Genomic DNA, 25,965 nt, shown 5'->3' with positions numbered 1-25,965 from the left:
ACATGCCTCCTGTAGTACCTTAACACATCCAGACACAATGCATTACATGTAAGTACACTGCACACAAACACACACATATGTGCTCAGAGTATTTTCGTATGCAGTGTACAGTTAAACAACAAAGCCAAAAAGGGTACAAGATTCTGGAACTGAAAAAAAATTAAATATATAAGAATATATGTGATCTTAAGTCTATGTCCTTTATTAAACTCTCTAATCCTCCACTGACAATAGATAAAGCAGTTGACTTTCTGAAGTATTCTCATACTACATAAAAAAGATTATGGCTAGTATTTCTCATATGTTAGTCAACAAAAATAATAATTTATATTTGCACTTTTTTCTTCAAACCCCTTCTTATTCTAATGAAAATATTTTAAGTAATATTTCTAACAGCACTTTATAATATACAAGGCATTTTCACATAAATTCTCATTTAAGCTACACAGCAATCCTGTCATTTATATAAATAAGTACTATTAGCCCTATTTTTACAAATGAGGACACTAAGGACAACAGAAGTTCAGTGAATTGTCAAAGATATAAAACAAATAAGTAGAAAAGCCAGGACTGTAACCCAGATGTTACTCTATCTTTTTATTGAACCGCAAACAATGTAAAGTTAGAGATACTGGAAATGCAGAGAAGCAAACTAAACATTAAACTAGCAGTATACCTCTATGAAGCTTAGAGACTAGAACAAAATAATCTGAGCCGTTCTTCAAATCATCAAAGAAGAGATCTCTATTTTGTTTAGTATTACATTTCTTCCACTTTACAATGCACTAGTTAACAAAAGATTCACTAGAATGACAGCTATCTACCCAACCAGAAAAAGTAGATTTACTCAATTACAGTTAATACAAAACCAATGTAGTTTGCTTATAGAAGAATGCAATGAGAATATTTTCCTGAATCTCATTAATAGAATGCAATCTTTTTAATTGATTCACTTTAATAAATTTATTTTATTTATTAAAAAATACAATTTTATATATACTTTTCATGAAGTGTATTTACTGCCTTATTCCCATATCCCAAAAAAAAACAGACTCTAAATGCTTTTAAAATTTTTCTAAAGGTTCTAAAATGGAATAAGTAGTTGCTTGATACCTTCCTGCTAACTCTTTAAAGTGTTGTACAGCTGCTAATGTATGTTTGTGCTGGCATTGCAGAGTGAAGCCTTCGGAATATGAAATCTGATTTCACAGAAACCAGAGCTTACTTCAAAGAAAAGAGCAACTCTCTCCAGCTGATAAGATTTTTCCTGAAAGAAAACAACCATCAAGTAAGAAACACACTGGAATAGATTTGCTTGGGTTAGTCTTCACTTTTTAGTTAATGAGCAGTTCCCTACTCTCCTTTTCCTAAAGAAAGAATGCCATATCACTTGAAAAAGTTGTCAACTCCACAATCTCATTCTCACATATTTGCCACACTCAATTAGCCAAAGGAAGTTTCTAAACAAGTAGACTAATCATTGAGATTTTAATAAAATCAAACAAAAAACAATTTTATTGTATTAATATTCTCCTTTTTATCCACCAAGAAGAAATATACAGGTTCTACTGAATAAGAAATGCCTTTATCTAAATTAGGAAGTATTTAATCTAAGACCATATTCTCACCCAATGAACTTCAAGAGAATTTTCAAGAGTAACACAGCCCATTTCTTAAGTGGATTTGTACCAGATGTTACAAAGACTCCAATGAACCTATGCAAGTTCTCATCTTGAATTAAACCAAAGAAAGCTGTTTAAATACGCAAAATGTAGATGACAGTCATAACTGAAACACCAGAATAATATAGTATTCCCCTTCTATATGTGGTAAAATTACGCTTCTATATATTTCTAGTCCAAAAAAAACAAGCTGGGATTTTTATATTTCTTTGACCAAATAAGAATGTAAACTGCAAAATCAAACACTTGGAAAGGTCACTATACTTCATCAATAAATAGATGACATAATAATACTTATGTTTTATGTTATTTATCCTCTAAATACCCAATAGGAATAACACAATACCATCAATTTCCAATGTTCTATATTTTGTTTATTTATGAATTGAGAGTGAAGATATAACTAATTTCATCTCTTCAAAATGTGTTAGCTATTAGTAAAAAATGAGCAGCATGAAGCACAGTTCTGATATTTGGCTTAGAACAATTCAAAATAGAATACAAGTAATAAAAAAGAATGACATGTATGTATGTGTACCTGTGTGTGTGTGTGTGTGTGTGTGTGTATTGTATGTGTAGCCTTTTTCAACAAATGCTAGTTATACTGGATTAGTGATGCCGAAGATTATTTATTTCTCACATAATGCAAATGACAGTTGGTAGAGCTTCTGTTATTATCAATGGAGAAATGAGGAGATAAATTTCCTGAAGAAGGCCTATACTATATCAAACATATGGGGTTCACCAAATTTACTGGTAACCATACTGATGCTGAAAGAGGCCAAACACCAACACATATATGCCAGAAGAAAGATAAGGGCATCAAGAAACTTAAAATCAGTTAGGACCTACCATGGAGTCAGTACAATTTAGATTATAAAAGCAGTAAAATAATTTGGCAATTATCTTAACACAGAGGTTGTACCAAAAAAAGTTTTAATTCTCTTTTTTTTCCCCTTTATTTATTTCAAAGTACCTATAATTCTCTACTTCTCTTTTCCTGGGGAACCAAGGTCAAAATGACCATACGTAAATTATTTAATCCCACAATCCCTAATTTTCAAAAACAGAAATTAATTCATATTATGGAAAAATGAGGATCCAGGTGTCCTTGCTCTGAATTTAGAATTGATATTATACTAAAACTCCAGCCTTGTTTTTATTCATGCAGCTCCGTTACTATAAAATATAAATAATTAATAGCTATGTTGTAGGAGAAAAGTTATTTTCCTTAACTGTTTTGTACAAATATTCACAACTTTCACACTTGGCAAAAGCAGTAAAGTTTGTAATAAGCTTTATGGTTTACAAAGTTCTTCCACATTAATTTACTCACCATGTCCTTACATTAGCCTTATGTCCATTCTACAAATTTAAAACTGTGCATCAAACATGTTAAATGATTTGCCCAAATATAAATCATAGAACTCATAACAGATAGATTGAAATTCAGATTCCAATACCTGTACTTTTTTTTATTAGTGTAATCAACAAAAAGCAGCATATTTCACATTAGATCTTAGGCATTATACATCTCATATCTGAAAGTCTGTGCCCTTTTACCAACCCCTTCCTATTTCCCCACTTCCCAGCACCTGGTAATAACTTTCCCACTGTCTGTTTCTATGATTTGGAACTTTGGGGGTTTTTATTGCACATATAAGCAATCCATGCAGTATTTGTCTTTGTCTTTGTGTTTGTCTGGCTTAGTTCACTTAGCATAATGCCTTCAAGGTCCATGTTGTGGCAAATGGCAGGATCTCCTCTCTCATGGCTGAATAAAGCTAACACCAGACATGCTGCAGAGGAACTAACCTGGACACAGCAAGAAGTAGGCTTGGAAAACAGTTGTGTATCATGTAGATGTTATCCAGAACCCTTACTTCAAAATTTTATCAAAACGCAGTTTCTGAATTCTAGCCCAAGACAGCAACATAACAGGTTTCTGGACTCACCAATTCCTACAGACACACCAAATCTACAGCTATACACAAAGAATTCCCTCTGAAAGAAAACCAGAAACTAACTGAGCAATACTTACACAATGGGCAAACAAGAAAATACCCACATCTTTCTCAAGCAATCTTGAGAAAGAGCAAAGGTGAAGGCATCAAATTTCCTGACTTCAAACTATATTGCAAAGCTTGGTATTGGCATAAAAACAGACACACAGATCAAGATACTAGAACAGAAAAAACCCAAGCATATATGGCAAATTAATTTATGACAAAGGAGCCAAGAATATACAATGGGGAAAGGATAGTCCCTTTAGTAAACGGCATTTTGAAAACTGGACAACCACAAGCAAAAGAATGAAAATGGACTGCTACCTGACACCATACAACTCAACTCAAAATGGTGTAAAGACTTGAACATAAGAACTGTAACCACAAAACTAGAAGAAAACACAGGGGATAAGCTCGACATTGGTCTTAGTAATGGATTTGGGGGTTGGACACCAAAAGCAAAGGCAAGAAAAGCAACAGTGAACAAGTAGGACTTTATCAAACTTAAAAGCTTCTGCTCAGGAAAGGAACCCATCAACAATATGAAAAAGCAACCTACAATATGGGAAAAAAGTATTTTCAAATCATACATTTCATAAGGGGTTAATATCCAGAAATAATACAGAACTCATACAACTGAATAGTAAAAAAAAAATTTGATAAAAAACTGGCAGATGAACTGAACAGACATTTTTCCAAAGACATAGCCAACAGGTACATAGACAAGATGCTTAACATCTAATCACTAGACAAATGCAAATCAAAACCACAAGATACCATCTCATTCTTTAGAAAGGCTATAAGCAAACAGACAAGAGATAACAAATATTGGTGAGAATATGGAGTAAAGGGAACCCTTGTACACTGTTGGTAGGAATGAAAAATTGATGCAGCCACTATGAAGAACAGTGTAGAGGCTCCTCAAAAAGTTAAAAATAGCCACCATATGGTCCCACAATCCCACTTCTGGGTATATATCCAAAGGAAATAAAAGCAGGATAACAAAAGAGATATATTCACTCACCCATGTTCCTTGCAGCATTATTTATAATAGCCAAAGTATGGCAACAATTTATTACCTGTGTTCTTAATTTAGATCAGAAGACCTGATTAATTAGGAAGTTTTTAAATGGTCATTTCACCTTCACCGCTTTTAAGTACAGATTTCTGTACCAAGAAAATGAATCTCCGGTTCCACTAGGGATCAGCTTGTTCCTCCCCTTTAAAAGCAATCCCACTTGGTGGCCTCCTTGGCCCAGTTTATGCCTCTCATTCAAGGCAGCAGCAGGACCAAAGGGAATAAGTTCAGTAGCAGCAACTGCAAAGGGAAACAGGCAAACAAAGGATACAATGCTAATTACCCTTTAAAAATGGACTCATGCCATCTTTCATAACTCGAAGTCCTGATTTACTTTGTCCATTTCACTCCCTTGAGAAAAATGACAGAAACACTAAATTTGACAGCAGGTCAGAGATACTTCACAAATACTAAACTTGACAGCAAGTCCTTCGGCCCCAGAAGCAATATTTGGTCAGATGTAACTTAGTTTGGAGGTGAAAAAAACCTTAAAGATTAAGTTCTATCCTTCATTTAATTTATCAGAAAATAGATTCAGAGAGACTCAGTGACTTATCCAAGGTTACTTTTCTTGAGTTAATTTTTTTAAAAAGGAGTAAAAATGTTCCAAGTTTTTCTTTGACAATCTTTGCATGGGAAAAAGAAGTAAATATCTTCCCAAACTTCTTCAATACATTCTTTTAAAACTCGTCATTTTCTAATTTGTCCAGTGCAATCTGGTTGAAAGTCAATAACTAAAGGAAAATAAACTTGTCATTCTGTTTAATAAAAAAAACAAACAGAGAAGAGAAACCTGTTTGTCAACATATACACCTTATACTGTAGCAGTGTTCCTGATATAGAGAAATTCAGGGACAGGAAAATAATTGCAAATGACTTCCCAAACTTCAGGGAAACTTTTTCTTTTAGAATTTTCTGAAAGACAAGACCATGTGTGAATTAAGATTTCACACAATTAAGATACTACCATAAAATTGTGTGTGAAAGACAAATGGGTTTATTTCAATCTTCTGCAAGGGAAACAGAAATCAGACTTTCTGAAACACAATGGAAAGTACCAGCCTTCCCATGTCTATCCTTATTAGTACAAAATAATGAAAGCCAAGGTATCACTGGTTATGACCTATATTGTATGCTTTGGTTCCTACTAAGTTACACTAAGTTTCTCACTGAAATGTTTTTATTTTTACATTTATCTGGGTGATTTCTTTGTAATTACTACCATCCCACAGAAGTGCAACTGCAGTTAAAATGGCCTGTGGCTCATACTTTTGTGTTTAGAAATGGTTCTTTTGGCCTCTTTTCATTGTCCCATCCCCAGCTTTTTCTACCTTAAGAATATCCAGTGCCAACATCTTTATTAACAAAGTTTTTCAACTCCAAGGATGAAAATATACCAAAACTGACCAAGATAGAAGGGGTAATTCTGCAGTAGTATAAAAACAGGACAAAACAAACTAGTAATGCTGACAAATATGAGAGCCAAGAAACTTAGGAAGTTCCTTTAGGCCAAGCTTTAATGCCAGAGAAGGTAAATCTAACATTCTACTTTGCTTTTTCTATTCCTGGAATGAATTCCTACTCTGAGCAAGAATAACAATAGCAATAAATCTAAAGGGAGACAAGAAATTCTGAGGAAACCTAATTATACCTTTTCTCTTCATAATACACAGCAAATCTTAACACTCAATAGCATAACATATAATAATAGAAAATCTCATTAATTAAAGTATCTCCCTAGACTGTTTAAAGAGCCTCTGGTGGCTTAGGTGGAACAGATATGCACTGTCTCTTTAAAAAGAGACTACAATTGCCCCATGTTTTTCTGCCAATATTTTTTATCTTCTTTGTTAATTTATATATTTACTCTTTTTCTAAAATGTACTGTGCAGTCAATTCTGTGAGTACTTATCATAGTAAATTGAATTTATGGACAGATAGCCCTAAAAAGAAAAAGTCATTCTAAATTTATTTTATGTAAAACACTAATTTATTGGGTTGTTTCATTTATATACTTAGTTTTTATAAAATTCCTCACATTTTTATAAATTTCAGACAAGAGTATACAGAGAGAGTGACAGAAAGAAAAAGGATTTTGTAATAGAATCCTGCCTGAGCCAACTCTCAGTAGTCTTCTGGCAAAAGGCCTGTGTGTGAACTATTTCTAAGACCTCAGTCTGAGGCAGCCAGAGGCTTCACAAAAGAAGAGGCTCAAAATGGCTTACTACCTTTAACCTTTGACCTTTTATCCAGTTTCCTCTTACTCTGTGAACTTGAAATCTTGTGAGAGAATGCTTAGCCATACTGTTTACAAACAGCCTATTTATTCCACAGGAACAGCCTGGCAGGACATATCCAGGTCACCTGACTTAGGGTTGTTACAGAAACTATGAGCCTCAGATTCCTTTTGTAATTAAGCCAAACCTACAACATTTTAACTGGTTGAAATCAGTGTTAGATTGTGTAGCAATCATCAATCATTTCATTCAATTACACATTGTACATTTCACCAAAGTATTAACACACAAAATGTGAAAGCAATCAACATGACTACAAGTAGTATAAGTCATGCCTTCATTGAAGAAAAGCATAAATTTTTAATCTCAATATTACAATTTAATCTCAACTATTACACTACCCTGGATCTTACTAAATGTAAAAGTACACAACAAAAATCACACACTCTTTTAGACTCATGTGTTTTAAACTCATCTTTGTGTTAGTCAGATTTTACTTTACATTAAGCATTTACTTGAAGAAATTACTTGATTAAATTTCTTATCTCCAGGGGCTGATACAAGATGGCAATGTAGCAAGATTCTGAAATCACCTTCTCTCACAGAGACACTGTATCTACAAGTATATATGGAACAGTTACCTCTGAAAAAGACCTGAAAACTAGCTGAACAGCTTCTTCACAAACAAACAGTGAAAGGCCACATCAAGATGGGTAGGAGAGGTAAACATGTTGTCTCACCAAAAACCCCACCCCAAGGGAGGGTGACCCACAATCAGGAGAGATTTTGCAGAGAGCAAGGGGTTCATGCCCCATGTCAAGTACCCCAACATTTGAGACATGCAACAGAGAAATGTACTCCCAAAACATGGCTTTGAAGTCCAGGAGCCCCAAAGAGCTGTTGGGAACTGAGATATTTCTCTTATAGGGCTCACATACAAAACTCGCTCACCCTGTGGACCAGTGCAAAAGCAGCAGTTTGAAAAGCACCTAGCCTATATGTGAAGGAAATTCATGTGTTACTCTTAAAGCATCTTCTGAAGGAGCAGGGGCCTGTTGGGACTCTCTTCAGGGACAGAAGTATTGGAAGCCACTATTTTTGCACTCTCCCTCTATTTTGATAACACAGGTGGGCACATCCTGGCCCTTCATTCTCTGGCTGCCTTGTTAAAGCTAGCAGGTATGTGCAGGGACACTCTTTGGTCTCCTGGCTTGGGTGGCCAGGAGGTCCTGAGTTTCTGGCCCCAACAAGACTGAAATGAATGGAGAGTTTTTGGCAGGCCACCTACCACCCTCAGAGCACTACAATGACAGCAGAATGAAACACTTCCCAGTCTTCCCATGAAAAGGCCTATTTACTTATCCTGCAGCTTCAGCCTATGGGAGCAGACTTCAGGTATGATACACATCTAGAGGTTACAGAACTGCTCTCAGAATGTATATAGATATACATAGATACAGATAGATAGATACATACATACATACATAGGCAGAGAGAAATCACCTTTGCAACCCCCCTAAGCCTAGCTACAGCTAACCAGTACCTCCCAAAAAAGAGTAATTTCACTTGTCTAAAGCCCTGATTTTTGCAACTATCACTCAGGGAACACCTCCAGATCACCTGGTGTGGAGGCCAGCAGGGTTTTAAATTGCAGTCCTGCAGGATTGCGTATATGTGCATACTTTAAAAGCTGCTGCCTGAGGATCTGGCTTCTACTCAGCTTGAAGCAAGGTGCTGAATGAGATCTCTCATTTTGGAACACTGACGGACCTTGGCATACCCTCAAATACTGGGATCTATCAAGAATAAATCAGGCTGCCTAAAAAATCACAAAGGTTCAAGAGACAGAAAAGAGGTATGGTAAGGCTGAAACATAAGGTTCATCTCCTACACGAAGCCACTCTGTCAACACTGGGTGAGGTAGCTATCTCACCTAATACATAGAAACAGATACAGTCAAGTGAAATGAGGAAACAGGGGAATATCTTCCACATGAAAGTACAAGACTAAACTTCAAAAGAAAAAACCTTAACAAAATAGAGATACATAATTTACCAGATAAAGAATTCAAAGTGATGCTCATAAAGATGCTAACCGGGAGAAGAATGGATGAGCACAGTGAGCACTTCAACAAAGAGATAAAAAATACAAGAAAAGTACCAAACAGAAATTACAAAGCTGAAGGATACAATAACTGAACTGAAAATACAGCAGAAAAAAGGATCAAAGAAAAGGCAGTGTAACTCACCCAAACAGAGAAGCAAGAAGAAAAGTAATTTCAAAAAGTTAGCTTAAGGGTCCTATGGGATAACATCAAATTAATTATCACATTATAGGGGTACCAGAAGGAGAAGAAAGAAAAAAAGGGACAGAAAACTTATTTGAAGGAATAATGGCTGAAAAGTTTCCTAACCTGGGGAAGAAAACAGATATCCAGATCCAGGAAGCCCAGACAGTTCCAAATAAGAAGAACTCAAAACAGAAAGGCACAATGTAGCTCAACTGTCAAAATGTATATGGGTGTATATGAAAAAAGATCTATGTAAAGACACATTATAATTAAATTGTCAAAAATTAAAGAAGAGAGAATCTTAATATAAGCAAGAGAAAAACAGTTTGTCATGTATGAGGGAACCCCTATAAGAGTATCATCAAATTTTTTAACAGGAACTTTGCAGGCAAAAAGGGAGTGACATGATATATTCAAGCAACGAAAGGAAAAGACCTTACAACCAAGAATCTATACCTTGCAAGGTTATCTTCAGAATTGGAGGAGAGAGTTTTCCAGAAAAGCAAAAACTAAAGGAGTTCATCAACATTAAACAAGCCTGACAACACATGTTAAAAGGACTTCTTCAGCCTGAAAAGAAAGACTATTAATTAGTAACAAGTCAACATAACAAAGTATAAATCTCACTGGTAAATGTCAATAAAACATTTATGAAGCTGGTATGTTTAGAAGACAAAAGAGTAAAAATAATTATAACTACAATAATCAGTTAAGGGATATACAAATTTAAAAAGATGTAAATGTGATATCAAAAACATAAAAATGGTGGGGGAGGAAAAATTTACAGTTTTAGAATCCATTCAAACTTAAGTTGCTAACCACTTAAAGTAGACTGTTATATTACAGGCTATTACATGTGAGTCTTAGAGTACCACAAAACAAAAAACTTTAGTAGAGACACAAAAGATAGTAAGAAATAAATTTAAGTAAGCACCAAAGAAAGTCATTAAACCACAAGGGGTAAGATCAAGAGAGGAACTACAAAACAGACAGAAAACAATTAACAAAATCACAATAAATACAGACCTACCAAAAATTATTTTAAGTGTAAATAAACTAAATTCTCCAATCAAAAGACACAGAGTGGCTTAAGGATAAAAAACACACAACCCAGGTATATGCTGCCTACAGGAGACTTATTTCAGATGAAAGGACAAACACAGACTGAAAGTCAAGATATGAAAAAAGATATTCCATGCAAATAGTAAATAGAAAGCTGAAGAATAAAAAGCTGTGGTAGCTACACTTATATCAGACAAAATAGACTTTAAAACAAAGACTACAGTTAAGAGACAGAGAGGGGCATTATATAACAATAAAAGAGTCAATACAAGAAAATTTGCCATTTGTTAAGTATTTATACACCCAACATAGGAGCACCCAAATTTATAAAGAAAATATTAACCAATATAAGGGAGAAAATGACAGTAATATACTAATAACAGGGGACTTAACTTTCCACTTACATCAATGGCTAGATCACAAACAAATTAATCACTAAACACTGGCCTTATTACACACATTAGACCAGATGGATTTAATAGATATATATATATATATAGAATATTCCATCCAAAAGCAGCAAAATACACATTCTTCTCAAAACCACATGGAATAATTCCATACAATTGTATTACTACTCAATAGAAAAAAGAAATTACTAATACATGCTTCAACATATACAGACCTCAAAAACATTATGTTAAGTGAAAGAATACCAACACAAGAGATAACATAAGGTATTATTTGATTTATATGAAATTTCCAGAGAAGGGAAACCTATAGAGACAGAAAACAGATTAGAGTTGTCTGGAGTAAAAAGGGGGATAGGGATTAACAGTTAATGGACATGAGGGATCTTTTCGGGGGATAGAAGTGTTCTAAAACTGATCAATGGTGATGGCTGCACAACTTGCTAAGTCTACTAAAAAAATCACTGAAGTATATACTTGAAATGGGTATATTTACAGACATAGATATGTACATACATATATTTGACTATACATACATATATGAATTTACATAAACATATATACATGAAGTTCAGACTGATAATTGACATCACAAATACTGAAAAACAGAAAACAGAATGAAATCTTAAAATATGATGACAAAAATAATTGCCAACCTGAATTTTTTACCTAGCAAAATATGTTTAAAAGAATATATACAAAATAAAAACTTATTCAGAACAATAGAACTAGAGCTTATCATCAACAGAAATAAACTGAAGGAGCAGAGGCCTGTTGGGACTCTCTTCAGAGGCAGAGGCATTGGAATAAAGGAAAGCTGAAGAATAAATAAACTACAGGTAGCAGGAATGAGTTCCCAGATATAAGATCTAACATGTAAGAAGATAAAAGTGACAAAAAGGTGAGTATATGTATATAAATATTAAATATTTAGGAAAACTTGAAGAGTACTATTAAAAAATAATAAAACATAGTTCATTTAAAAGTAATGCTATACTGAAGTCACATCACCAAAATTCACCTGCCTTCTATGTGGGGAATTCAAACTATGAGAGTTTATAATTAAAATATGATTAAACTCTCATAGGATTAAAAATTATACATAACACAATGTGTCAGCAGTGAGAGAAATGTGGTTAAAGTAGTCTGAAGACTTCATGTTATCCAGAAGGAAGTTAAAGGTATTGATTAACTTGAGAGTTTGATAATTATATTTATCATTTCTAGAGGAACATATAAATGAATAGAAATAGAGCACATAACTTCTAAATTATTAGAGGAAAAATGGAATGATAAAAAATTACCAATCATATTAGTCAGAGATATCCAGACAAACAGAACTAAAACCAATAAGGGGTGGGTGGGTAGATGTGGAGTGTGTGTATGTATGTGTCTGTATAGAGAGAGAAAGATTTATTATAAGAAACTGACTCATGCAGTTATGGAGGCTGAAAAACCTTAAGAGCTGCAGCCAACAAACTGGAGACCCAGGAGAGCTGATGATATATAGTTTCAGTCCAAGTTCAAAGGCCTCAAACCTAGGAAAGCCAATAGTATGGTTCAGTATGAAAGCCAACAGGCTTGAGACCCAGGGAGAGCTAATTTTCATTTTGTGTCTGAAGGTGGGGAAAAAAATGATGTCCCAGCTCAAAGGCACTCAGGCAGACAGAGAGAGCTCTTTTTAAATATCCTTTTTGTTCTATGCATATCTTCAATGGATCAGATGAAGCTCACCGATATTGGGGAGGGCAACCTGCTTTACTCAGTCTACCAATTTAAATGTCAATCTCATCCAGAAATACTTTCATGGACACACCCAGAATGTTTGACCAAGTATTTCAGCACCCTGTGGGCTACTCAAGTTGACAAATAAAATTAATCGTATCAATCCGAAAGAAAACAAGAGGGAGAGAAAAATAGAAGCTATGTCAAATAGAAGGTATAAAGTAAGACAGCAAAGTCTGCAACATAAGTAAATGCAATGAATGTAAATAACTTTAAACTCCACTTAGAATCAATGAGATGTCCGAAAGAAGGTATATTAATTTAATACACTCATTCACTAACATCTCTGTATTATCTACTGTTTTATGTACCTGGAGACATTAGTAAACAAAACAAAGCAATGATATAATAATAATAATAATAGTAGTAATAATAATAATATAAATGCTTTTTCATTTTTGTCAATATATAATCCATACCTCCCTTCTTTAAAAAAGTGTGTTTATTTAAAATTTTAAATATTTTACATGGGTTAATTTAAAACTAAAGATAAGGGAGAGCTCAGTAATTAAATGAAAAAAGTATAATACATGATTATAAAAGGAACTACAGAAGAGGAAATTACTAAAAATGATTATTAACATTAACCAAGAGCTTATAAGCAACCAAGGCAAAAACAGAAATGAATCATTTTAGTTATTTGGCAAAAACTACATGTTCAGAAGATGGAAATTTTTATTAGCTCTAAATTACAATGGAAACTAACATGAATCCTTATATATTGGCAAATATATAATTATATAAGCTGTCTCAAGAGATCCAGGAGCCCAGCTAAGGTTCATGCAAAGATAAGCTGAGTAGGGCAGGAAAAAAACCATGGGCTTCTGATGCAGACAAAACTGAATTTGAATCTTGTTCCATAACTTACTGGTTGTGTAATCATGGGCAAGTTACGTAACCTCTCTGAATGTCAGTTTATTCATCTCTAAAATCAAACTATGATTTGAGGAAATCAGAGAGAAAGTTTATAAAGTATCTAGCATATAATAAGTTCTTAATTTTATAAGAATTTTTATTATTGTTATGAAAATAAAGGCAATGAAAGTTGATACAGGAGTTTTCACTTATAAATTAAAGGGCATACAAGGAAGACAAAAATGATCATTTATATAGACATCAGGCTATCAGTAGAATTCTCAGCAGAAATTTTACAAGTCAGAAAGGAGTGGCATAAAATATTTAATGTACTGAAACAGAAAGACCATCTACCAAGAATCCTCTACGCAGCAAGATTATCTTTCAAATTGAAGGAGAGATTAAACAGATCAATGAAGGTTGAAGGAATTTACCACCATTAAATGGCATTACAGGCATGTTAAAGGACTGTAGATGGAAATGTTCTTAAGCCTAGTTTTCACCAGTGAAAATAAACCCACAATAAAAGTAGTAGACCAATTACTTACCAAGTAAGTACAAAATTGACACAAAATAAAAGTAGGAAAATAAACTATACACAAAATCCATCAAGGGATACATAAAAAAATGAAGTTTATAACATCTAACACAAAAAGTATGGAGGAAGAAGAAGAAACTAAAAGTGCTTTTAGATTGTATTAAAAACAGAGTGATCATCACCTTAATATAGACTATTATATAGTTAGGAAACTATCCATGAACTTTATGCTAACCACAAACCTAAAACATATAATAGATATACAAAAAATTAAAGAAGAGAAATCCAATCACAACACTAAAGAAGACCACATAATAACAAGAGAAGAGTGTAAGAGAGGAAGAAACAGAAAAGAACTACAAAAACAATAAGAAAACAGTAAAATGGCAATAAGTACATACCTATCAATAATTACCTGAAATGTAAATGGAATGAACACACCAAACAAGAGACATAGAGGGCAGAATGAATAAAGAAAGAAGACCCATCTATATGCTGCCTACAAGAGACACATTTCACACCTAAAGACACACACAGCCTAAAAGTGAAGGGATGAAAAAATATATTTCATGCAAATAATAGGGACAAAAAGAGCAGGAGTAGCACTATTTGTATCACACAAAATAGACTTCAGGACAAAGAAAGTAACAAGAGACAATGAAGGACACTACCTCATGACAAAGGGGTCAGTCCAACAAGAGGATATAACCATTATAAACATCTGTGCACCCAATATAGGAGCACCCAAGTACATGAAACAAATACTAACAGAACTAAAGGGGTAAATAGACTGTAGCTCATTCAGATTAGGGGACTTCAATACTGCACTTACATCAGTGGACAGATCAACCAGACAGGAAATAAATAAGGAACCAGAGCCACTGCACAACACATTAAATCAGATGACCTTAACAGATACCTACAGAACATTCCACCCAAAAGCAACAGGATACACATTTTTCTCAAGTGTTCATCGAATGTTCTCTAGAGTAGATCACATACTAATCCACAAAGAGAGCTTCAATAAATTAAAAAATACTGAAATTGTATAAAGCAACTTCTCAGACCACAATGGTAAGAAACTAGAAATAAATTACACAAAGAAAAGAAAAAGACCCCATTAACACACAAAGGATAAACAACATGCTTCTAAATGACCAATGGATCAATGAACAAATCAAATAGAAATCAAGTAATACATGGAGACAAATGAATACAAAAATACAGCAGGCCAAAATCTGTAGGATGCGGCAAAAGTGGCTCTAGGAGGGAAGTACATAACAATATTATTATTATATTATACCTAGAAAACTCTGAGGCTTACCTCAAGAAACAAGAACAATTCCAAGTGGACAGTCTCACAATTAAAGAAACTAGAAAAAGAAGAACAGATGAAACCCAAAGTTAGTAGAAGGAGGGACATAATAAAGATCAGAGAAGAAATAAATAAAAAAGAAGAATAAAACAACAGAAAAAAATCAGTGAAACCAAGAGCTAGTTCTTTGAGAAGATATACAAAATGCATAAATCCCTAGCCAGACTTATCAAGAGAAAAGAGAGTGTACACACATAAACAAAACAGTCACAAAGGGAACAGTCACAATGGATACCACAGAAATACAAAGAATTACTGGAGAGTTCTGTGAAAAATTATATATTAGTAAGTTGGACCACCTAGAACAAATGGGCAAATTTGCAGAAAAATACAACCTTTCAAGACTGACCCAGGAAGAAACAGAAAATCTGAACAGACCAATTACCACCAATGAAATTGAACTGGTATCAAAAAACTCCCAAGAAACAAAAGTGCTGGACCAATTTCAATTCTAGCAAACATTTAATGAACAGCTAATACTCATGCTTCATAAAGTACTCCAAAAAGCAGAAGAGGAAGAAATACTTCCAAACTCATTCTATGAGGCCAGCATCACTCTAACACCAAAACCAGACAAGGGTACTACAAAAAAAAAAAGAAAAGAAAATTATAAACCAATATGCCTGATGAATTTAGATGCAAAAATCCTCAACAAAATGTTAACAAATCAAATTCAAAAATACATCAAATGGATCATCCATCATGACCAAGTGGGATTTATTCCAGGGATGTAAGTACAGTATAATATTCGTAAATCAATCAATGTGATACATGACCATATTACCAAAAAAGAAGGGTGAAAACCACATGATTATGTCAATAGGTGCTGAGAAAGCATTTGACAAAATCCAACATCCATTCATGATAAAACGTCACAGCAACATGGGTTTAGAGGGTACGTATCCGAGCATAATAAAGTCCATATATGACAAATCCACAGCTGACATCATACTCAATGGTGAAAAGATGAAGCTTTCCTCTAAGATCAGGAACAAGACAAGGATGATTTCCATTCTCACCACTTTTATTCAACATAGTACTGGGGGTCCTAACCATGGCAAGCAGACAAGATAAGGAGGCAAAAGGCAGCCAAATTGGTAAGGAAGAAGTTAAGCAATCAGTATTTGCAGATGACATGATAGTATATGTAGAAAGCCTAAAGACTCCACCAAAAAACTATTAGAACTAAAAACTGGATTCAACAAAGCTGCAGGGTACAAAATTAATGCATAGAAATATGTTGCACTCTTATATACTAACAATGAGCCAATAGAAAGAGAAATCAGGAAAAGAACTCCATTTACAATTACATTTAAAAAAATACCTATGAATAAACCTAAACAAAGAGGTGAAAGATCTGTACTCTGAAAACTGTAAGACACTCATAAAAGAAATTAAAGAAGACACAAATAAATGGAAAACTATCCCATGCTCATGGATAGGAAGAATTAGTATTGTTAAATGACCATCCTGACCAAAGCAATTTACAGGTCCAAAGCAATCCCTATCAAAATACCAATGGCATTTTTCAGTAACTAGAACTAATAATTCTAATTTCACATGGAGCCACTAAGACCCCAACTAGCCAAAGCAATCCGGAGAAAGATGAACAAAGCTGGGGATATTATGCTCCCTGATTTCAAGATATACTGCAAAGCTACAGTACTCATAATAGTATGGTACTGGCACAAGAAAAAAAAAAACCCTTACATCCATGGAACAGAGTAGAGAGCCCAGATACAAACACACACATGTATGATCAACTAATGTATGTAAATGAGCTATGAATATACAATGGGAAAACATCTCTTCAAAAACTGGACAGCTATATGCAACAGAATTAAACTGGATTATTGTCTAACTCCATACATAAAAGTAAATTTAAAATGAGTCAAAGACCCAAATGTAAGACATGAAACCTTAAAACTCTTCTAAGAAAACATAGGCAAAAATCTTTTAAATATAAGGATGAGCAGTTTTTTCCTGGAAACATCTCCTCAAGCAAGGGAAACAAAATAAAAAGTAAACAAGTGGGACTGTATCAAACTAGAACACCTCTGTACAGCCAGGACACCATCAGCAGAACAAAAAGGAAAGCTACAGTATGGGAGAATATATTAAAAAACAATTTATCCAACAAGTGGTTAGCATCCAAAATACATAAAGTACGTATATGCCTCAACACCAAAAAACAAATAAGCCAATTAAAACGTAGGTAGAGGACTTCAAAAGACATTTCTCCAGCGAAGAAATACAGATGGCCAAGAGGCACATGAAAAGATGTTCCACATTGCTAATCTTCAGGGAAATGCAAATCAAAACCATAAGAAGATATCATCTCACCAGTCAGAAATAGCCACTATCCAAAAGACAAGAAATAACAAGTATTGGCAAGCATGTGGAGAAATGGGAATGGTCCTACACTGTTGGTGGACATATAAATTGGTGCAGACACTTGGAAAGCAGAATGAAGGTTCCTCAAAAAGCTAAAAACAGAAATACCATTCGATCCAATAATTCCACTCCTAGGAGTATACACAAAGAAAATAGATCCCTGATTCAAAAAGACATATGCACCCCTATGTTTATCGCTGCATTATTTACAATAACCAAGATATGGAAGCAACCTAAGTGTCCATCAACAAATGAATGGATAAAGAAGATATGGTATATACACACCATGGATTATTCAGCCATTAAAAAAAAAATCCTGCCATCTGTAACAACATGGATCGATCTAGAGGGTATTTTGCTCAGTAAAACTAGCCAGGTGGAGAAAGACAAAACCATGTGATTTCACTTATTTTTGGAATATAAAAACAAAGAAAAACAGAATGAACAAAACAGCAGTAGACTCAAAGACTGAGAAGTGACTGGTGGTTACAAAGGAGGAGGTATTAGGGTGGGTGGGAACAAAGAAGGGGATAAAGGGGCACAAAAATTCTCAATCATAATACAAATTTGTTATGGGGATGGTAGTACAGCATGGAGAATATAACCAATGATTCTGTAACATCTTCCTATGTTGATGGATAGTGACTGCACTAGTGGGGGTGAGGAATTAATAATGTGGGTAACTGTTGAACAACTGTATTGTATATTTGAAACCGATTTAAGATTGTATGTCAATGATACTTCAATTAAATAATTAATTAATTAAATGCATACAATGATTCTGTAACATCTTCCTATGTTGACAAATAGTAACTGCACAAGTGGGGTGAGGATTTAATAATACGGTTAAATTATGAACCACTGTGTTGAAACCAATATAATGTTGTGTATCAACTACATGGCAATCAAAAAAAATTAAAGGGCATACTGCTTTAAGAAGTCAATTTTACCATACCAATAACCTAAAATATAAAAAATTTCCAAAACTATTCTCAGAAATCTCTGAAGAACAATATCAAGATAATATAATTTAATTAATGAGAAAGCTGACAATTTTAGAGTTTGGGAAATCATAAGGTTTGTATAATGAACTTTACATAGGCAAGTCAGAGAAAAATAGGGCTTTTGTCAATTAAGTTTGTCTTTGGGTTAACCACGTTTTACCTCTTTGCTAAGCATTAACAATAATCAGTATACATAAGAATAGAATCAATTTGTGGTTTACATGCCTTTCTTTTCCAGTACTGGCACATACAGAGCACTTAATTAATATTTGTTAATGAACAAATGTATATCAGCTATTATCTCTGGAGTTGATAGTTTTCATTTCAAGAAGTTGCCTAATTTGTTCTGTAGCAATAGGTTGATAATCTGAACAGAGGCGTTCCTGTTAACTTGTGACATAAATGCTTTTTTTTAAATATAACCAACTTTGATGTTATGTGTCAACTTGGCTAGGGTATTGCACCCAGTTATAACCAAACACTAATCTAGGAGTCGCTGTGAAGGTATTCTGTAGATGTTGTTCCCATCTACAATCAGTTGACTTTAACTGAAATTATCCGCAATAATATGGGTGGGTCTTGTCCCTTGAGTTGAAGGTCTTAAGAGCAAAATCTTAGAGTACTGGACAAGAAAGAATTCCACCTCCAGACTCCAGCATTATATCCTGCTTAAATTTGCAGCCTGCCAGCCGGTGCACCTGCCCTGCAATTTAAACTTGTCAGTCCCCACAATCATTTGAGCTACTTTCTTAAAATAAATCATAGATGTATGTGAGTTTATGTCTATGCTATATGTATGTTATTAGTTCTGTTTCTCTGGGAAACTGTTAATACACCCACAAAAACAAATTACATTTTTTGAGGTTTTAGTACTAAATAGACATCAAAAGTAAAATACACCAAATGATATTTTTGACCTTTAGTTGTACAAGAAAATACCTTTTTCATGTTCTTTGATTATCAACCCTAAATTACTGATTCCAACCAGCATCTATCACCTTTAACATTCATGTCCCTTGAGTCTTTTGCACAATAATGTAGATTTCTCAGAATCAAAACCATATATCATTAATCCAATTAAAAGGAAGTTCTAAAAGAAAAACTATTTTAATGATTATCTATAACATCAACACTACAAAGGCCTAAAATCTACAGAATGCATTTATACTTCATGTAATAAAAAATAAGATATCATAATCATGTATTCCACACCTACTAATCTGTAGTTCTACCTTTAGCATATACAAGTTTATACAAGAAAAGTAAAGAGTTTATCAAATCCATGCCAAGGAAGGATTTAACCACAAATATTCAAAGCTGCCACAATTTTAATATGCCAGATATTATTAAAATCTCACTTTATATCATCAGAATAGAAAACATCATAAATATCATAAACAAATGATCAAAATTATTCAGTCTGTTTCCGTAGCCCAGAAAAATATTTTTTGTTTCCTTTCCACCCAAGTCTTCTACTCCCAAGTCTTATGGCCAGGTTATAATAACAACAGCCTGTTTCACCAGAGTGCTTACCTCAGCATACCAGGAGAGGCACAACGGGCAGCTCTGTCAGAGGTAAAAAGCAACAAACCAGCGTAACAAATGGCCCCACCTTAGTTCATGGTGATTTCACAAAATCAACCAAAGTTATCAAAGATTTATAGCTTTTTTCTACAATTAAAAAGTTGATCTTTTGTCTCTCCATTTCTAATTCCTTAATTCCAATTCAACCAGGAATGGTTTATATTGTTAAAAACATCTTTGGAGGATTAATATTTTGGTCATAATTTTCCAATGAATGCAATAATTTATTAAATATAATTGATTATATAATTCATTGCCAAATCAGGAATAAAATTTTAATCACTTAAAAGATGTGTAATAATAGTTTTTACTACTAAGCATATTACTAATGGTGTTAGGGGATTAAAAACTTAATTTTAAGGTGGCTACAGCATAAATTCAAGAACTTTAGACAATTTTAAAGAGAACATAACACTAAAATAAAATGCTTATAATTGTGTTTATAAAATTATGTGTAATTATGTTACTATTCCACATTTTTATATGAATTAATATAGAAGATCATTCAGAAAAAAATATTGTAAAATTATTAAAGACAGTGAAATAGCAATAAAATTATTTTTTGTTCTAATATAAATGAATGTTAGTTCTAAAAGAAACAAAGAAAGTTATAAGGCACTAGAACTCTAAGAAACTAATTACTCTGCTTTTACATAAGGGAAAGTATGCCGGTACAATTATGTGATCTTTACATATGTAAACCTTACATTAATTTTGATGATTTTGCCTTCACAAAAAAACACAGAATTATCATATGCAATTTTTATTAATAAAAGAGGATCTCATAATAACTGTTAAAACCACTAGAGCCCTTGCACTCCCATACCTGAGAATTTTCCATTTTCAAGACCTCATTTTGTGAAATACTCTCAAATTTTGAATATATCACATTTAAGAGAACCCATTTTATTTTCAGTTGTTTGGGTGGATGGCATTAAAGAAAATGCAGTTGTACCACAGGAATTTTCTGCCACTCAACTGCCAATGTAGTTATGCATGAAGAATTCTTATTAAGTCAAAAGAGAACAGAATACATTTGAAAGAAGAACTGACCCCTTGATTCAGTTTTACAAATGCAAAAAATTTAAGATTCAGGTCACCATGGACCTTTGCACCTACTCAAAAGGAGACTTTATTAGTAATCATTAAAATGCTCCACATTTTTAAGTTTGCAATATCATGGCCTCATTATAAATTAGGTATTTAGGGAAAACTTCATTTCCTTCCAAGGAAAATGTTAAAAATGTACAATTCCTCTGTCATGCATTTTTTAAATACTAAGGAAAAAAATGGAACTGTTTTTGCAACCTAGGCTCAGGGACAGCCTATACAACTGATAATAGGAGTTTTATGCCTGGTGGAAAATTATTCAAAAGATTTTTTTTTAACTGAAAAATGATGTCATCACTGTGAATTCCACCTTGGGACACAAAGGCAGGAATTACATTGTGTTGTTAAAATGTTAGCAGCTGCATTTCATTTTTTGAAAAGGCAATTAAGTTTTCCTGAAATAAAGAGTTGATTATATCTCTTATTACTGCTACAAGAATTCGATATATCACAAAATGTAAGAGTTACAGCATGTGCCAACTATCAACCAGGAAAAATGGATCTGATTCATAATTCACTTTGAGAATGTCTAGTTAGTCAATCAAGTGATTTGTAATCATGAAGGCTGCCAGAAAGGGAATGAATAATGAGCCACAGTAAAATCCCTGGATTTTTTAGTATTCTTATTTCATAATGTGACTTTTATTGCCATTTTTGATCGCTGTTTCTCAGCAACACAAATTAAATCACACGTACTTACAAGTTTTTGACTATTAAATAGGCTAAAGGATACACAAGTTGAATGACTAGAGTATTTAATATCTTCCTACAAAATTAAAAGTTTTAGTGTTTATAGCTTGAGCAAACAAAATTTCATTCTTTCCAACCACCTCAATGCTCACCCCTATTTATTTATTTAGTGAATATGCTATTTATTTATTTAGTGAATAAGAGCTCATTCTAATTCAGATTTTCTTAAATTGTTTCTATATACCCTAAAACAAGTAATTATTTAACAGAATCTAGTTAATATCAGAAGCCTTAAGCTTCCTTTTAATATCTGCATTGTATAGCATTTCCTCCCTTAAAACTACATATAGTTGATGTCCGAAGAACACTTACTTGACCTCTAACTAATATGATCTTACTAAATTATAGAGAGACAAAATATAAACCAACTTAAAGCTTGGTATATTATTAAAGAGGTAATATGATAAATTAGTGTTTTTCAAAATGTAAAACTACTAAGCTGTATATAAATTTGTCATTCAATTAAAAAATACACTTAAAAAGAACAATTTGTAATTCTGAGAATATAGGCCATTATAAGCATTTTAATCAGGATTGCATGACATAGAAATTACAAAGTTCCAAAGCAAATGGAACTTTAAATGTAGTAACAAATAGGCTCATTTTCTGACTTACTTTTCATAATTTTCAAGCAGAAGGGTTCTTTCCACCTTTAGATTGATTATAACACCAGAGCACATGTGGATCTCCTTAAGGAAAGTAATAGAGTTCTTAAGATCTATGGTACTCGTTGCTGAAATTTAATATTTATGAAAAAATTCAACTACTAAATTTTGAGGGTAAATTTATATTAATAAATATTTGGTTGTGCAAGATAACAAAATTTCAGACATACATATACTATATTGACTCCAAGAAGCTAGTATAATTACAGTGAGACCCTCAGGAAAGATACTGCTTTCCATACTGCATGTTCTCTGAAAAATGCAGCAGAACTCCACCTTGGGATTCACTTAATCACCATTAGCACCCCAACTGTGAGGATCATCTTTTCTTTCCTACAGAGGTTAACCATTTGTTCGTTCATTTATTCATTCATTCAACAAGTGCTCATTAAGCATTTAAATGTGCAGAAATTGTGCTAAAAACTGGGATCTAAAAATAAATTAGACACAAAGTCTTTGTACTTGCCCTTAAAAAATATATAGTTTACTTAGAGATATATAAGTAAGTAAGTACAGTAAAATATAGGTTCTAAAATAGACCTACATACTGAAAAGGTTCCAAGAAGGTAAGGTTCAATGACAGAACTCAGTCGTCAGGAAAGACTCCTGAGAGAGATAACAAAGCTGAATCTCGAATAAAAATCTGGTACTTACCAGGGAGCAGAGAGGAAAGATTATAAGGATAAGAAAGAAAATGGTAATGAAGAGTGCCAAATGGGTAATCATGTGGGGTGATTATGAGCTATTCAGTTTAATTGAGGTAAACATGTAAGGAGTGTATTGAGTATATATGATGGGTGAGAAGGGAGAGGGCTGCCAGAGGTAAGCCTGAAGCAGTATGCAATGGCTCAATAACAAAAGACCTTGTATGTACACTAAAGAAAACACTCTCTCTATCTTATAAACAGTAGAATCCACTGAAATATTTTAAGCACAAAATCACAGGATCACAGGTTTCCATAATGTCTAACCAATTTATGCATTTGGCTTTCTTCAACAATGGTCAAACTAACATTTCTCATTTTATTATGTATCTGTTAAAGAACAAATACCACATTAGCCCACCTGTTTTTTATTCATATGTAAAATAATCTCCCAGAACAAGGGTCTCAGCCTCTAGGAAACTTATGAATCAAACAGCAATTCTACTACCTGAACAGTGGGGCAGAAACTAAGATTCACCAAGTTTTCAAAGGAAGCATCATCAACATTCTACTTAAAGAATCCACACATGTAATATGTACATATGTGTACACACACAATATTAAGTTCACACAATATTCTGACAGACTGCCAAGAGTTATGTCCACATAAAGTCACAAAAGCAAATATTTTTGCCAGACACATTTTGACATACCTCAATCAGTAGTACAAAATCATGTGAACTAGCTGCTTCAAAGGTGAAACAGTCCAGTCTCAAGTTGCATACATAAATGCCTCATGTAGCTTAACACAGCACTTACAAACAGGAACTCTGAGCAGAAGCTCTCAGGTCAGGTAGTTCAGGGTTGGCATCCTGGGTCAGCCACTGACATGTAAATTATTAAACTCTTTGAGTCTTAGTTTTTTACCTATTAACCTGGGATAATTATTCCTACCCCATATAACTTGTGAAGATACGAGATATAGAAAACACTTATCACAGAGTTGAGCAAATATTAATTCTTCAATAAACAGTAGTTTATTATTATAACTACAATATAAGTTATTCAAGTTATGATAAACTCAAATTTATTTACTAAATAACTTTGAATTGCATTATAACATTAAAGAAATTACCAAAATCCTGTCCAAATGCAAAAGTTTGAGGTAGGCTTAATGGGAAAGTAATAATAATACTGGGACAAATCATCTAAAAATAATGTTTTTAAGGAATAAAATTTTGAAAAATACATTGAGTTACACTTAGAGCACAGAAACGGAGAGCTCCACAGAGTCCTATAGAAATACTGAGAACTTTTTGAAGGAAAAAAATATATACAATCAAACTTCTTTTTCTCCAAATACAGTGCCATATTATTTCTTTTTTTTTTTTAATCTCATGGCCTCTTACAAAACCATTTAAAAGAAATGGTAAGTCTGGTTATAATCATGTAACATCATGTATCTGTAGTGTAAGGATCCTCTCCCTATGGTTAGGCCTGTATTTTGACTTCAGTGAGCATTAGTCCCACTAGTCTTTGGCCTTGGGATTTGTTTTTGCACCAAAGGAACTATTAAAAGATAAAACAACAAAGAAGGTAGAACACTAGCAAAGCAAGACTGTAAAAGAAAATTTAGTTTGACAACCTGACAGTGGAGATGACTCAAGTGAAAACAACTAGAATAAAGAAGGCCAAAGCAATATGAGTAACTGTATTAAGTTACTTATACCCACACACCTATATGTGTGTGTATATACATATATGCATATACACACACATACATACAGTTTTTGTGATTAGGTAAGGTTGGGTCAACTCACAAATGTAATTAGTACAGTTAAATGAATGACAATTAGTAACTGTATTAAGTGATATTGATCTGACCCACAGATTGCTATGTAGATATATCACTAATTCTTGCAATAGTATTAAATGTATATAGTCATCCACTGTATCTCTGGTTAGCAAGTCTGTGGCAAGTATTAGCAATGGCCACCAACTGAAAGACCAAATAATCCATTTGGAAATGGAAGAGAATCTTTACATTGACACTGCAGTTATCTGGAAATGTCCTAAAATCAGTAATATATTTTTAAATAAGTGTGTAACATATGTGATTCTGCTCTAGCTAATAGTCATTCAAATAAAATCCATGAATTATGTTAGCTAGCATGTGTTATACGGAAATAATAATGGAGGTGAGAGAGAAGCTACTCAAACTACTTTTAGGTATATTCACAAACAGCATATTATTACTTCCATTCCTTTTCACTGTTGGGTTGACTTCTGTGTGATCCTTTAGACTTAAGCAATAGAGTATTAAGGTTCAACATCCAGTACTGTCTCACAAAACAAAGTTTAAACCTAACTGTTGTTCAAGAGCACTGAAATGTAAAATAATCCTACTAGCATGATTTTTTCTGTATGAAGATGATACTAACTCACCTTCAAAGGGGTGAACTTCAAGTTGTTTTCCCACAGTAGAGGAGGACTTGC

General features: G+C 33.4%; 1 long non-coding RNA gene across 1 annotated transcript in view; it reads right to left on the bottom strand.

The window, feature by feature from the left end:
* Positions 1-25,901, bottom strand: part of LOC140848907 (uncharacterized) — a 314,939-nt gene extending 289,038 nt beyond the window's left edge. Inside the window, exons 1-2 of the long non-coding RNA XR_012130196.1 lie at positions 24,183-25,901; positions 22,776-22,849 (exon numbers count right to left, since the gene is read on the bottom strand). This is a non-coding gene — a long non-coding RNA (uncharacterized lncRNA). The remainder of the gene's footprint in view (positions 1-22,775; positions 22,850-24,182) is intronic.
* Positions 25,902-25,965: the final 64 nt, after the last annotated feature.

The sequence above is a fragment of the Manis javanica genome, chromosome 1 (assembly GCF_040802235.1).
Source record: "Manis javanica isolate MJ-LG chromosome 1, MJ_LKY, whole genome shotgun sequence".
NCBI lineage: Eukaryota > Metazoa > Chordata > Mammalia > Pholidota > Manidae > Manis > Manis javanica.
Note: the sequence above shows the minus strand (reverse complement) of the source record. Positions and strands in the feature narration are given on the sequence as shown.